This window comes from Rhinoderma darwinii, chromosome 8 (genome assembly GCF_050947455.1).
Source record: "Rhinoderma darwinii isolate aRhiDar2 chromosome 8, aRhiDar2.hap1, whole genome shotgun sequence".
Classification (NCBI taxonomy): domain Eukaryota; kingdom Metazoa; phylum Chordata; class Amphibia; order Anura; family Rhinodermatidae; genus Rhinoderma; species Rhinoderma darwinii.
Genome location: NC_134694.1, coordinates 2,101,668 through 2,118,607, shown reverse-complemented (window position 1 = coordinate 2,118,607; position 16,940 = coordinate 2,101,668). Strand labels below are relative to the sequence as shown.

The window sequence follows — 16,940 nt, the reverse complement described above, 5'->3', positions numbered from 1 at the left end:
GCTCCTGCCGCAACTGCCGGAACCGAAGAGCGCCCCAATTTTGGCAGTTTAACCCCTTAAATGCGGCTGTCAATATTGTCACGCTCTGGACAGGATTGCATTTCCTCCTCCCTAGACTCGGTTAGTCTCCCTTCTCGGTCACAGGCAGCCAAACTTACGCTTTCGGCCCCAGTTACGGTGGCTGAAGCTTTAAAAGTTCTTCGCACCATCCCGACGGGTAAGATACCGGTTCCAGACGGATTTCAGATTGCCTAGCAGATTTTCTCAGCAGAGAGTCTCTGAGAGAAGGGGAATGGAAGCTGATCAGGGGGGTCTTTCAGTTGACATGCGAGAAGTGAGGGATACCTACCAAAGATCTCTTTGCCTCCAAAATAAATTTTTAAGTGCCAAATTTATTTTCTCTAGCAAGAAAGGACAACCCACTGCAGAAAGATGCCCTTTCCAAACCCTGGCCAAAAAAATTGTCAGTATGCTTTCTCTCCCTTCTCTCTCATTCACCGGACTCTAGCCGAGATCATCATGGAGAAGACAAAGGTAATACTGATCGCTCCTGTTTGACGAAAAGGGTCTGGTTTCCGCTACTCTTCCACCTGTCAAAAGGATCTTACTGGACTCTGCCACTCCTTCCGGATTTCTTCATCCGTCGATCCAACAACTACAATTAACAGCCTGGCATATGAAGGTTCTCTCTTGAAAAGTAAGGGGATTTCTGATAAAGTTGTTTCTACTCTACTTCTTAGTTGTAAAGAAATAACTTCAAAAATCTACCTTAGAACATCGAAAACTTTTTTGACATTCTCCAAGACCAAAGGGGACTACTCCACCATTCCAGACATCACTCTTGTGTTACATTTTTTGCAGGCTGTTTTAGATAAAGGGCCCAGCACTCTAAAAGTTCACGTGGCTGCTCTCAGTGCTTTTTTAGACACTATACTAGCTGATCCTCCTTTGGTGAAAAGATTTATAAAAGGGGATTCAAGGCTCCGGCCAGCTGTACATTCTTCTGTCCCTCCCTGGGACCTAAACTTGGTACTATCAGTATTTACCAGTTCTTCTTTTGAGCCCATTAAAGACATCGCAATAAGGTTTTTAACCTTTAAAGCAACTTTCTTACTAGCCATAACTACGGCCGGGCGTGTGGGAGAAATACAGGCTTATTCTTGTAAAGCCCCTTACCTCTGTACTAGAGGATAGGATAATCTTACAGCAGCATCCATCCTTCTTACTGAAAATGGGTGTCAAAATTCCACTGCCATCAGAAAATACGTCTTCCATCTGTTTGTTAAAGCCCGGCTGTCACGAAGGGTCTGTGGACCCACTGGGCCATACCGCCTTGGCGGTAGGGAAGCTGGCCAACAGGGTGCAGGTCAGAGTCTATAGTATATAGGGTACCTGTGGCAGCACGGACAGTAGCTTGGCAGGAACTAGGCAGCAGGTGGACGTCAGGCGTGGAGAGGCAGGCAAGCGTGGTATCCAGCACAGCACGACTATAGCAAGCACGGCACTAGATCGGGATACAGGAACAGGAACGGGAAACACTGGGAGCAGGAAACACTAGGGGAACATTTGCATAGACAGACTAAGGGAAACACAACAACGCTCAGGCATAGAACTAGGGGGCTGGACCCCTCATAGTCCAGGGTACTCACGGGTCAAAGTGCGTCCATGCGGTCCGGTGCGCGCGCTGCCACTTTAAGAGCGGGCATGAGCACCCTACGGGATCCGGCAGAGGTGAGTGAACGCGAGCGCTGGCGTCTCCTGAGGAGGAGGCTGGGGCCAGCGCTTGCCGACTCGTGGCTGCAGCTGTCAGGGGGAGGTTGGAGCTGACAGCCCGGAGCCACGGACATTACACGTGGCCACCATTCTCCTATACATGATGAGGTTCCAACAACCCCACAGCGACACGATAAGTGTCCCCTATAGTGCCCTGCCGCCTATTCTGAAAATATTATAATAATGCATCAATAATAATCTACTATTACATGACTGTAATAACATGGAGGCTTTTTCTTGTTGTTCTTTATTTTAAATCGTCCTCCAATGCTACGCCAACCCATATAAATGTCATAGTTTTTAAATCCTATAGCTATACCCTTGCATCTCGTTGATCTTCACTCGCTGCACAGGCCAAAATCGGCCGGTGTAATAGGCAAGAACGAGATCATGAAATGTAATGACCGCCACGATAGCCCTAAGGAAGTGCAGTCATGGGGACTACATAACATAACCAAAAAGATTCCCTTTAGAAGATAGGAAGGAATAACCAGCTCAGTGATATAAATAACTCGCTGACACGTGTGATGGAACCCCCAAAAGGTTCAAATTTAGGAAAATATATTTTATAGAAACACTTTGATTCAGAACTCTTTATACATGTTTTCTGCTTTGTACATAAACATAAAGAGGATAAATCAAAAGGCCTCAGATGAATTTGTTGAACGTCCCCCTGTGAAATATGAGCTCCTTCAAATAACTGGTAATAACGTATTTTGCAAGGAGGCCGCCGAAAAGGTCCAGAGATCCAAATCTCAATACAATGAGTAAGAAAGGGGGACGACAACACATAATTCATTATTGAAGTCCTGACCCATGAATCTTTCAGCATGGACACATTTGCCACAATGAAGAAATATGTTTCTTCTCACATTATCCATTGATCGCCATTATTTATTGATCACAGGCTTACATAAAACAAAGTCTGTTTTTTTTTTCTTCTTGCTTTAAAAGGGAAAAGTGGTGATAACCCTTTAAAATAAATCATGTCTCCAGTCACATGTCTGCTTGCGGAAAGCTATTAGCAATAACACACAACTAGAGGGCTCTATTAAAATATTTAGTATGTGCCCTTAAGTGCCATTACACGTTAAATAATAAAACATTAAGAATTACAGCGCATACAGACCTGCGTTACCACTTCAATCATCCCCTTAGGCGAGCAGTGTGCTGCATCACAGAACATCAATTAGAAAGATTATATCAAATCAATTCGCTACGCAGAAGCAATATATAGCAGCGGACTAGAAAACATGCACACCTGGTCCATCACCGTATATGAACGATAAATCACCCGCAATTATTTCAGACTTTCTTTAGTTACATTAAAAATGTCTGGATTATTGGGGTAGCAATACTGCGCATTGGGCAGTAGGTGGCGCTCACACAATTCTCGGCCACCCAGTAGCCAGATGACCATTCTGGGACATAATCACTCGCCTCCTTCTACCCCTCTCACCGGCGACTGACGGGCTGAAACAAGACCGCCATTATTCACCGTTGTGGGGCAGTGGGAGCGCTCCCTTCATGAATACAGCGGACCCATAACTATGAGTATTATTGTTTGGTGCCGTTTGGGCTAATAGTGCAGCGGACTTGTCTCCAGTCTATGCTGTCCTGAGAAGAGGATCTTCCCTATTAAAATGGTCTCTTACATATAGGGCAAAATGGGGAGATTTGGGTTAAAAACGCTGTGCCCCCTACTCGATTTTCATTAAGACAAAAACATAAATGAATTATTAAAGGCATACTAAGGTAAAGCAACACAACCGGGATTGCATTCAGCAATTATAGCTCAATATTTCATGTAATGAAAAACAGCCAAGAAACACAAAGTTAATAAAGCAAAAATGCCCATTAAAAATCTCTTAACGTTATTTGCTTTGTGAGATCCGGATCATCGCTACAATTTATTTCTTTATATTTTTTTTACGCTCGCAGAACAAACCGCATTAATAGACGGATTCTTCCCAGTAGGCAAAAAAAAAATATTATTTGACAGGAATAAAATGAATGTTCCTGAAATTTAATTAACAACATTCTACATGGAGGAGATTAAATGATACATTTTATAATCACTGCTCCTCTGTCCAGTGTTTCTAATTAAATCTCCTTCTGTTCATCACGCAAATCTTCATTTACTCAACTTTACATTTCTATATTAACAGGAGGGAGGGGGCGGTGGAAGTAAATCTGCACGGGGCGGTATTTTTTAGGAATATGTCCTATTAATAATTGCCAGACAGACCTATTTCATGTCACGCTGCAGAATCTGCTGTAACACGTCAGTCATACACCACCGACATGGCTAGAAAACGAGGCTAGAAGGAGTGGATGTGTTTGGACAAGCCCTGGTCAGACTGATCAATTGAATAGGGTTACAGGACTTTCCAAGCACTGCTGGAATGACAAACACCAAATGATGGAGAATCATAGAGCAATATTATATTTATATTTGTATATTTTTATATTTGTATTATGGCTCTTTCTCAAGTACATAAAATACAATTAAAATCATTGGCTTTATATCTACAAACACTTAAATGTTAGTGATGTAGCAGGTGTAATAAATGCTCATCCCATACTACAAACTTCTTTATAAATAAAACAAATAAATAAATAAAAATAAATATTTTTTTATTTGTTTTTTATGTATTTATAATAATATATATTGCCTGTTTAGAAAATAAAAAGAATGTCATGACCCAAATAAATGTGTTTTGGTTTGGCCGAGGCCCTTGTAGGGTTTGTATCTTTAAATGACCTAAGCCTGTAAAAGATAAAATACCTGGTCGGTTGCTAGGCAATTGCAAAAAAAAAAAACCATAAAAAATGTCTCCATCTGAATTCTTGGTAAATATCAGCACAACATGTATATGGAAACTGGTGGATTGTCGCGAGGCAACGATAAACAAACGAAGGAATTCTGCAACAATCAAAGTAATGAAAAGTGCGCAATTAAGTGTTCTCGTGCTTTGTATGTGCGGAGGCTCCAAGTAAGAAATAAAGGTGGTTTGGATGAAGGGATCAGACACATGCGTCGTCCAGTCAACGGGAAGTGGAAAACCATCCTCCAACCCCTCAATACCTAGGGTACGGCCTAATTGGGCAGATTACCTTTATAATTGCCCGTGAACACAATGTGAATGATACAGACACAACGGTCAAGTAAATCATTAAATGGATTGAGAAAGTCTCTTCTCACACCAGCATCTGTTTATCACGGAGCCATGAGTGTTGTGCCAAATCTGATTTCAAATGGATAACAGCGAACCCTGACGGACCACATGATCTCGAATGGTGTCTGTGGGTGTTCCGGTATTTTTAACAGCACTGCTGTAAAAAATAACGTAGCGGTCGACAGAAATCGAACTGAACCCGCGAGCGGTAGCGTGGAAAAAGCCTAAAGGAATTACATAAAACCACGTTGTACAGTTGCAATAACAGATTCATCATGCTAGAAGTGTGGCGCTCTCTGTTCTGTCTGGATTGGCTTCACAATCCGTGAATGTCAAAAAAACAATCTGTGGGCCTCATAAATAAAGCTTTTCTAACAGAAAGAGGAGCCTTGATGCTTAGGCTGAATTCACACGGGGCGGATAAGCAGCGCAAAAGCATGCAGCGTATCCGCCTTGTGCGCCGCAGGGAATACCGGGCAAAAAAACGCACAAAACTGTGGTGAAGTTTTTCGGCCGGAATGTCCGCTGCGGAAAACTGCAACACTTAGCCGGCTAGCAGGCCGGCCTCCCTCCTGGGATGACTTTTCATCCCAGTAGACCGCTGCGGCGGCGATCACATCGGATAAAGCATCATCCCAGGAGACAGGCACTATGACATCAACAGGTCGGACCGCCACTACAGCCTGTGATTGGCTGCAACGGTCACATGGGATGAAACGTCAACCCAAGAGGCCGGTTTGGAGGAAGAAACACAGACTCCTATATAAGTAATAGATTTTACATTTTTTTCGGAGTTGCGTTCTTTTCAGCTGAATCACTACGAGCTGCTATTTGTTGTGGGTCTAACCAGCAAAAAATAAGGAGCGATTTACACAAATACAATTGACACGCCGTAGAATACAATTCTGCAAGTCAATTTCTGAACGTTTTGTCCGCTCAGTATTTACGCAGATTTGTTTTATCTCATCCACTTTGCTGCTACTGTATTTGATGCAGATTTTCCACATCAAATTCCGTTGCGGAAAATCCGCAGAATTCACGCAGCGTGTGAACTTACCCTTATAGTATCCAGTCAGCGCTCAGCTTTTCATTTCTAAATTGCACAGGAAGAATAAACCATTCTCCTGTGAACAACATGGATACACTTTGGATCTAATCAAGGACCTGGATCTGGTTTAACGATCCTAATATTGATTACTTGCAATACTTTCTTTAAAGGCCTTATTTACACGAGGGCTGCGCACCTAGGACATGACAAATGGAGGGGCATCCGTGCTCTGCGGGACGTGATGTCTCGCATCCCCCATAGATGAGTCTATGGAGGGATGCGTGACGCGTGAAAAAATAGGACACGTCCTATTTTCTCACGGAGCCTTCACACAGTCCGTTGAAACATTGAATTATACAGGTCCGTGTGACGGACGTTGTTTCAACAGGCGACACACGGACGTTTAACACGTTCATGTAAATAAGGCCTAAGGAAGAGGAGAAGGCAGGGGTCCCTGGAGGAATCTCCGCTTTGGTGGGGTCAAGGTACATTCAACATTAAGCATAGTGTTCAACTTTTAAATTGGAGATGTCCTTTAACACTTACATTTTAGGCCCCCTTCACATAACATTTTTTGTCATCGTCGGTGGTATACGTCAATAGTCCTCCCGACGTATACCCATTTAGAAGTATAGGAAAGTCACAGATATTTCTGCAACAAATCTGCAGTGTGAATATTCCCTCAATGTTTGTGGCTCTGTCACCACATTATAAGTGCCCTATCTTGTACATGTGCTGAGTACATGAATGGAGAGAAGTGTATGACTCTGATTGGTCAGCGTCATACACTCCTCTGTACAACGCCCACTTGGTCAAAAAGTAAAACACGCCCAGTTGTCCACTAACCCCTTAATGACCGCCGATACGTCTTTTTACGGCGGTCATTAGTGGGCTTTATTCTAGAGCGCCGCTATTCTACGTCGCTGCTGTAGAATAAAGTAAACAGAGCAGGGAGCCGTGAAATCTCCCTGCTCTCGGCTGCCAGAGGCAGCTGGGGGCGTCCCTGCTCTGCCGGGTGAGATCGATATTAGTATCGATCTCAACCGTTTAACCCTTCAGATGCGGTGCGCAATAGCGAGCACCGCATCTGAATGGTTTTGGAGAGAGGGAGGGAGCTCCCTCTCATCTCACTGACACCCGGCGATAAAATCGCCTAGTGTCTGTGTCTTCTATGGCAGCCGGGGGTCTAATAAAGACCCCCAGGTCTGCCTGGAGCAAATGCCTGCTAGATCATGCCGCAGGCATGACCTAGCAGATGCCTGTCCGTTTTAAACGGACAGGCAGTAATAGGCTATGTTCACACGGAGTATTTTGGGGGAGGAATATCTGCCTCAAAGTTCCAAACGGAATTTTGAGGCAGATATTCCTCCCCCAAAATACTCCGTGTGAACAGCAATTATCGCGCCGTTTTTCGCCCGCGGCCATTGAGCGCCGCGGGCATAAAACAGCGAGATATACGCTTTCTCCTGCCTCCCATTGAAGTCAATGGGAGGTCGGAGGCGGAAGCGCCCGAAGATAGGGCATGTTGCTTCTTTTTCCCGCGAGGCAGTTTTACTGCTCGCGGAAAAAAGACGCCGACGCCTCCCATTGAAATCAATGGGAGGCGTTCTCGGGCCGTTTCTGCCGAGTTTTGCGACGCGGTTTCCGCGTCAAAAAACTCGGCAAAATACCCCGTGTGAACTTAGCCATACACTGCAATACAAAAGTATTGCAGTGTATTATAATAGCGATCGGAGGATAGTGAAGTCCCCTAGTGGGACTAGTAAAAAAGTAAAAAAGTTTAATAAAGTTAATTAAAAAAAAAAAGTGAAACAAAAAAAATGAAAAACCCAGCTTTTCCCCTTACAAAATGCTTTACTATTAAAAAAAACTACAATAAAGCAAAAAAGTTACACATATTTGGTATCGCCGCGTCCGTAACGACCCCGACTATAAAGCTGTTACATTATTTAACCCGCACTGTGAACGCCGTAAAAAATAAAATAAAAAACAATGGAAAAATTGCTGTTTTCTGTTAATCCTGACTTAAAAAAAATGTGATAAAAAGTGATCAAAAAGTCGCATCTACTCTCAAATGGTACCAATAAAAACTGCAAGTCGTCCCGCAAAAAACAAGACCTTATACAGCTATGCCGACGCAAAAATAAAAAAGTTACAGCTCTTCGAATGTGACAATGTAAAAATGTAAAAAATGGCTTGGACATTAGGGCCCAGAATGCAAGCAGGGGGAAGGGGTTAAGAAAGTCATTGGCATAAAGCTAAAATAGGTCATAACTCCGTCAAAAATGATAGTTTTTCTAAATAAAAAAACACTGCTGTTGTTATGGCAGGAAGGAGGTGAAGGGAACAAGTGAGCCCTAATCTACCCACCGCCCTGTCCCTGCCTACTTGCAACGACCCGCCCTAGGCGACGGGGTACAACTTGACGGCGGTCCCTACGCTGACTAAGTGCAAGGGGATACAAACAGGGAACATGCAAGGTAAGGGGCAGTAGCCCACGGAACACCGTGAGGAAACGGAGTGGTGAACGAGCCAGTCAGGATCAGGATGTAGTGGAGTATACAAACGCAGAGCACGGAGCAGGAAGCAAGCCAGGGGCAGAGCGAAGCAGGATAAGCGGGAACTGAAGCAAGGCAGAAGCACGGCAGAAGCAGACTGGAGCAAGGCAGCAGTGGGGCCAGGAATCCAAGAAGAATAACAAGGAGGCGGAGCTAACTCCGACTGACCAGGCCGCGATAGGCTCTCCCACTCCTGAGCCTGCCACCCTGATTGGTGGGAGCCGGTGTCAGTCTAAGAGGTCTGGCCTCAGGTGTCGACTGATTAACCCTGGGAGTATCCACAGACGTAGTGCCTGGCAGATACTTTACAGCTGTTCTCTACATTACAGCGCCGATCACATCATGTACAATATAGGCCACTTATAATGTGGTGACAGACACGCTTTATTACTAGGACCACTGTTCTCTACATTACAGCTCCGATCACATCATGTACAAGATAGGCCACTTATAATGTGGTGACAGAGCCTCTTTATTACTAGGACCACTGTTCTCTACATTACAGCGCCGATCACATCATGTACAATATAGGCCACTTATAATGTGGTGACAGAGCCTCTTTATTACTAGGACCACTGTTCTCTACATTACAGCGCCGATCACATCATGTACAATATAGGCCACTTATAATGTGGGGACAGAGCCTCTTTATTACTAGGACCACTGTTCTCTACATTACAGCGCCGATCACATCATGTACAATATAGGCCACTTATAATGTGGTGACAGCCTCTTTATTACTAGGACCACTGTTCTCTACATTACAGCGCCGATCACATCATGTACAATATAGGCCACTTATAATGTGGTGACAGTCTCTTTATTACTAGGACCACCATTATCTACATTACAGCGCCGATCACATCATGTACAATATAGGACACTTATAATGTGGTGACAGAGCCTCTTTAAGAATGTGATATCCATCCTGGCCTAACCCTACCTTACACATCTGCAGTTTGTTGCAATGTATGATTGTAGTTTTAGAACTATCGTGGATTTGACACAGGAGGCGGAGAGATATTTGCTTTTAGCTCAAACAAAGCATTTACTGGTACATTGCAACAAGTTGCAAATGTGAAATTAGGTCAAGACAAGTTTCAGTTTATGAACGTCCATAATAATATTGCCTTTCACTGACAGCAAGCAGAGACCTTGGTGCATGGATAGGAATTGAAACAAAAGTATTTTATAAAGTGTTACGACTTTTCATTATGCAGTGCTTCAGCCTTGTAATGGCGTTTGCCAGTGCATCAATATGCTGAGGATGTATTTATACGATCAAATCTATTAGAGGCTTTTTAATTTCTTTTAAATTTAAATATCCGTCACTTCCTAAAGTGTTTCAGTAAACAACATTAGGCGTTCAATACTTGTCAGACTGCTTGTAAAGTTTGTGCAAAGCTTCCTAATTTCCGAATAGACTGTGTGCTGGCCTAGCCAGACTGTTTGACAATTACGGCTGATATGCTAATAAGAATCAATTGTATTGTAATTAGTCTATTGCTTCGCTCATGCGTCTGATGCAGTTTTGGACGGCCACGATTGGTGTGTCAAGCCAAGATTTGGACTAGAAACGTGAAATGTAGAGAATCAATACGAAGCCTCGGTCTGCTGAGAGGTGATCCTCGGATTAACGGTCTAACGCATTGTAGATATTGCTATGTCGTCTGGATCAAATTATCTTTTTATACTCTGGGATTCTGTCGCTTTGTTTAGTTCATGCATTATATTAACTATTTCGCATTAAAATGATTTTCTGGTTTTCTGTATATTAAACCTAAAGTGCAGCTAAACGTTTGACGACTTCTGACATCTCATAGTGACACGTCAGAAGTTTGGATTGGTCCGAGCACGGAGACCCTCACCAATCGCTAGAACGAAGCAGCTGAAGGTCTCCTGTGAGCGTTCAGCCGCTTCGTGTCTGTTCGGCTTTTTCCGGAAAGCCGATGTATCGGAGTGCGGGCTCATAGACTTTCTATTGAGTCCGTACACGATACATTTATTTCAGGAAAAAGCCGAACAGACACGAAGCGGCCGAGCGCTCACACGAGACCTTCAGCTGCTTCGTTCTAGAGATTGGTGGGGGTCTCAGTGATCGGACCCCCACCAATTCAAACTTCTGACATGTCACTATGACATGTCAGAAGTTTGTTAAACGTTTAGCTACACTTTAACCATTTTCAAGATCTCTGCTTGTTGTCAGTCAATGGGAACATCCTAATAGTAAAAGTTTGTTACAATTGTATCTAGTGTAGACAATCCTCTAGCGCTGATACATTATCAGCACAAATCTCTCTCCTGTCCAGATAATTTGCTACAATGTATCAGTGCAGGTATGAGACTGGAGTACAGACTGGAGGATTTGCCAAGACTGGATACGAATACTGTGATAACTATTCAGTCTATAACAATTTTTTAATTTTAGCTCCTGGGTGTAAACAATGTTTCCATTTACTAACAGCAAATAGACATCTTGAAATGACGAAGAATTGAAACCCGCTTTAAAAGGAAAACTCCTGGCAAGACTGGTTCACTGGTTTATGCCTAGTGCCGAGCTGATGCATGATATGGGGATTCTCTCATGGGGGTCCATTTAATTTATATGTCACGCCCCGCGCCCCAGGCATAAAACAATATCAGCTTTTCCTAGGGTGTTCCTTTAAAACCACTATGAAAAAAAAAAGGCACGCAACTGTAATGTGACTAGGATCTGCTTGTGAATAGTTACTATGTGCCCCTCATCTAGACGAGACAGAGCATTAAAACCCAATGATTCAGGCATGAATAGTACAATACTGGAAACCAACATCCAATAGTAGAAACATTTGGTGCATTAGCTTGCGAAACACATGGCAGATTGTGATGTATTTCATTAACATGGTTGTCTCGCGTCAGACATTGATGGTATATTGGTAAAATGTGTCATCAGTGTCCTGTTGTTGGGGTACCCATCGTTGTTGCAATGGCAGCAGAAAAGCGATGTGCCACTTTGCCTCCTGATGGCTCTGCTCATTTTCTTTCCACAAATCACATGGTGGGCTGGTTATAGTCAATATATAGTTAAATATACCACAATAATTTGCAAAAAGTTTCAATGACATTACCATAAGATCACTGACAAAAAGATATGACATTTCAGTTTCTGCCTGTGATGTCGCTTCAAGCAGATTGAGGTCACTCTAATGAGTGTGAATAGACATCTCTAAAAATGTGAAATGAAGGCACACGTTTCCCTGATGAAATACAGTGTGTGATACATAAACGACCATCTTATTCCTCAATAGTATCAGTATTTTCTATTAATTACTGCTTAAAATAAAAAATATGTTTGAATGCAAAGCTTTCCAGAACTTTTATGAACACAAAATCCCAACAATAGCATGTTGAAATGTTCAATGGTAGCGAATGAGATTTTGCAGCTTGGAGTCGTCTGATTTCCATAGCATGCTTTATTCATGATGTTTTCAGATGCCCTCCACCCATATTGACTATGAAAGGGTTAATATCGTATGTTGGCACATCCACATGTGACAGCTGTGATCATATTTCTTTACATGCAGGACCACTGAGGTTTTCAATACAGTTTTCATTGAATCGTCTCTTTAGGCTAGAGCTCCATGGCGAGAAAGTGTCAACTGCGAGTGGTGGTCAAACCTCAGGATTACCGCGACAACTTCAATTACTTCCCACCGAAAGCAACCTTGTGACTATTGCCGGCTACTGCTTCTCTGATAGGGAAAAATAGAAGTGGCGACACAGCCATCATACAATTGTACCACTATTCGCAGCCATGGAGCCCTAGTCTTCAAATAAATTATCCACTGGTGGACTATACAGATTTTCTTTGCACATCTTACCTTTAATACTTCATTAATGTGACAAATCCTCGTCCCTATTTTCTTACCTTTGTGTCGCTATCACGGATATTAACAAACAGGACCCCCATCTTGTCGATCTTCAATGCTTTTACTCTGTAAATACAAATAGTTTTACTAGATATGAAATATTACAGAGGTTCAGTTGTTATTTTTGTTAATAAATATCACTGACTGAGACGAGGACTCGTAGACCTGCTGTCAAGCTGCCTCTCTACTTCTCTAGGGATACATTCACTCTTTACAATGGGGTTGTCAGGCAGAGGGTCCCTAGCAAAGTATCTGCCAGATTACTAGACTTCAGATCTTGGAAAGCAGTGAAGTGAGGCTAAAGAAGGGGTAAGACGGCTTGTCAATACTCTCTTACTTCCATAGAAGCCTTATTTTGTAGTGGAAATTTCAGACGGAAATATAAAGTTGACAAAACTGTGCATTAATAATGTGGAACGTCCTTCTTAAGTAGTTTTCCTTTGATTGGGCGCACCTGGCAAACTAATTATCACAGGTGTCTGAGATTCATTACAATGATCCAAAGAGCCCGAAGACACAAGACCATCCATGAGTTTCATTGAAAGACTAATAATTCAATGTTTATGACACTTAAATCCCATGTGCAGAATTATTTGGAACACGGTGTAGTGGAGGGTCTATGCAAACTGCAGTTTGAAATTCTTTTGGCGTATACTCCAAGAAATGCTCACGGGTGCATAAACCAAATGTGTCCAGAGACCACTGTGGGCCTGACGAATGCCAGTCCTTTTGGCATCAAACACGCTGGTATATGGTGGTATACTTTTGTTTTTTTCCTGTGTGGGTAATGGCCTGCTACTCTTTCCCGGCATCATAAAATATCTGTTTACAGTTTTTTATATATATATATATATATATATATATTAGTCAATGTTAAGTAGTTACTGAGTATTTAGAACTTATAGTGAAAAAATGTGGCAAATGGCGTGCTGGCAACTCAAAATCTGCCTCAAAATTCCAGACGGAATTTTGAGGCGGATTTTTCTGCCTGCAAAAAACTCAGTGTGAACAGGGCCTTAAGGTGTCTCACTGCTGCTACCCCTGCTGTTTTAGTTATACAAGCATTATAAAGTAATCCGCACTGCAATAAGTGCAAACACCTCCCTTACTACAAACAAACTGTGGAAGCCAGAAATAGAAACTCCTCTCCTAAGGGTATCAATTCCAAAGAGGACGCAGCCTCTGAGAAAGTGTTCAAACAATATGGTATGAAATACAATTAATGACAAACAAGAAGAAACATATAGTGACTGCGCCCTGACACACAAATCTACAAGAGATGGTTGACATGACTTTAGTGGCTAAGGATGAGGATTTATCAAGGATGAGGGAAAAAAATCAATTTCACAAAGTAAGAAGTGTTTCATATTGATATTTCATGTATTATTAGATTAGACCTTTAGTCAGCACTGGCTTGTCTTTTGGGTCCATAGAATGAAGGTGATTAGGGGAACTCTGGTTACATCTTAATGCAAACAGAAGAAAGCTCCGAGGTGCAATCAAAGACATTGACCTGAACCGTGTTCCACATGGTGGCATTTATGGACCTCTGTATAGCCGGGTATCCCTTGCATAGACGATAATACAGGCAAATGTTGTGCAGTGGAAGAGATAGAATCTGTGCACTGAAAGTTCAAGGCAAGTTGTAAGGGAAGACGAGGCAAATGCTCTTCCAGAAAACGTGATTTCTCTAGCAAAGCAAAAGGGTTGTGACATTTAAGTGAAACTAAATTGGGAAATAGGTCCACAGAGAATTAACACAACCATTCCTACTGCTGATAAATAAACAGCGCAAGTACAAAAGATGAGCAAGAAAACCGCTCTACCCCAGAAATAGAGCAAGTCAGAGACCAAGAGGAGGAGAGCAGGCAACGGAGATGTCCATAACATACATGAACAATGCTGAAGTATGGTATACTAAAATAATATAGAGAATTGTCACCAGACGTAAGAAACACGTGGTCACTCTCCATTAGGCACTGTTCACACAGAGTTATTTTGCCATGGAAACCGCGTCGGACAGCGTTGCAAAAAAACTTCCGAAATCGGAGGGGAAAAGAAGCGACATGCCCTTTCTTCGGGCGATTCCGTTTCTGACCTCCCATTGACATCAAGAAAGCATTTTTCGCCCGCGGTGCTCAATGGCCGCGGCCAAAAAAACGCACCAAACGGCGTGCAGGCAGGTCAAAATCTGCCTCAAAATTCCACATGGCATCTAGAGGCAGATTTTTCTGCCTGCAAAAAAACTCAGTGTGAACAGGGCCTTATATTCTGACAGATACTGCAATGGTTTCTGCATCTCACATACATGTTTGTGATGAAAAGCAATGAAAATCTAAATATTCTTAGATACATAAAATTCAAGTTAGACAGCACCCTAGTCATTCACTCACATTTATTAATAATAGGAGTTAATTCGCACCAATGAAATAGAAGAGGGAAGTTCATAAGAACTGCAACTAATTTATTAAAAGGTGCAAAAAATCTGGTGCATGTGGCATCATCTGACTGGTTGAATTTCTTTTTATACCTGCCATGGGCAGCCGGACATTCGTGTCTTTGATAAAGGAGGTTAAGAGTTTACAGCTTGACCATCCACTTTTTTTTTTGAGTAAGACGACAAATGTTGTATATTTTAGATGCAATGTTTTAACCTGAGCAATTTCCACCAAAATCAGGAATTAACTGAATAATGAATGCGGGCCAATGTGTCTAGAAATTTCCAATAATAAAGGGTTTTCCAGGAATATTCATTGACAGCCACTGCATGTGTTATCAGTGGGGTGTGACCCGCACATACAGATGTGTCTGGTACGGCAGCATGTATGGATGGTCCACTATGTCTGGGGAGATAGTGAAGGGGACATGGCGATTTAATCTGATTAATGACTGTCAAATCCCCCAATGATCCCACATTCATGGCCTATCCTAATGATAGACCCATTAATGGATATTCTTGGAAAAAAACACATGGACTTTTGGCTTGATTACTCTTGCTGTCTATGGATAATCTTATTGCCTGGCTACTAAGAAAGTTAAACTGCCCACCACACACAGTACAATCCAGTGATCCCTCAACATACAACATTAATGGGTTCCGGGACGACCATTGTATGTTGAAACCATAACCCTATGGAAAACTGGTAATTGGTTCTGAAGCCTCCAAAATGTCGATAAAAAAGGTGGTTTGAAGACAAATAAGCAAAAAAATAAAATAAATAAACACACTACAATGCCCATGTAGATATTGCCGCAATGCCCATGTAGATAGTGTCACATTGCCCACTGTAGATAGTGCCCACATAGTGCCACAGCGCCCATTTAGATATTGCAGCAATGCCCATGTAGTGTCACATTGCCCACTGTAGATAGTGCCCACATAGTGCCACAGCGCCCATGTAGATCGTGCCACACACAGTACTCATGTAGACAATGCCACACCCCCTGTAGATCGTACCATTGGGGTTCCCTCTAGGAGCGGAATCCCAAGCCAGAGTGTTGCCGGGGATTCCGATCCAGGAGAATCCGCTGACATCACTGTCCATATATGTTTAATGACGCCAGGGGCTCCTCCAGAAGCGGAATCCCCGGCCAGAGCATCGGCAACGCTCTTGTTTGGGATTCCGCTCCTAGAGGGAGCCCTAATGGCGCTATCTACAGGGGAAAACTGCGGCGCTATCTACAGGGTGGGGTGTGGGGCACTATCTAGTTATGTACAGTAATGAAACTGATTGGCAGGAATAACACTTGCAAGCGCTGATTGGCTGAAAGGTAACATCCAATCCATGTTTGTCCTCTACTGTACAAGGCACAAGCTGAATGGCTGGATGTTTCAGCCAATTACGTGCAGGGCCGATCATGGCGCCGCTTCCTTGCCTGCCCGCTACCGCTGACCGATGCATCACAGCCTGAGGCTGCATTCAACCTACGATGACCCCTTCAAGACCATCATATGTTGAATCCAAGTTGATGCAAACAAGTCGGGGGACGACTGTGTTAGTCTTTCTAATCTTCATTTTTGTATAGTGAACTTTCCTTCTTAGAACCTGGTCAGTCCCTTTAATTCAACCTAAACCGCAAATAAAGCACACGCTCAGCCTGTATCCGTGTAAACTGCAGACTGGCATCTCTATAATACTTTGTGATGGTATTATGGCTACGTTCTGTTCTCTTCTTCTGTCAGCTTTCTTCGCACACAGCCTTTTTATAACTTTTTTACCATTGATTTTTCCTACAGTGCAATAAGAACTAAAGATTCATCAGAACGGAGGATGTATCTGCACTTTCTCTGGTCAAACACAAATAGACAGTAGAGAGAATATTGATTGTCAAGTCAAAAGCAAACATTAAAGTGATAAGCAGTGAGTGTACGTTACATTTCATTATTAATAGGCAGTTTCACCTGTCACTACTTCTCCGGCAACTTTTATACAGAATAGACAGATAAGGACTGTACGGGGCAAATCATTATATG

The 16,940-nt window shown here is 42.7% G+C and overlaps 1 long non-coding RNA gene across 11 annotated transcripts in view; it reads right to left on the bottom strand.

The window, feature by feature from the left end:
* The window catches only part of LOC142659011 (uncharacterized), a 508,111-nt gene that overhangs the window by 401,984 nt on the left and 89,187 nt on the right, over positions 1–16,940 (bottom strand). For all 11 annotated transcript variants that reach the window (XR_012850248.1, XR_012850249.1, XR_012850244.1 and 8 more), the window contains one exon: positions 12,466–12,532. This is a non-coding gene — a long non-coding RNA (uncharacterized LOC142659011). The remainder of the gene's footprint in view (positions 1–12,465; positions 12,533–16,940) is intronic.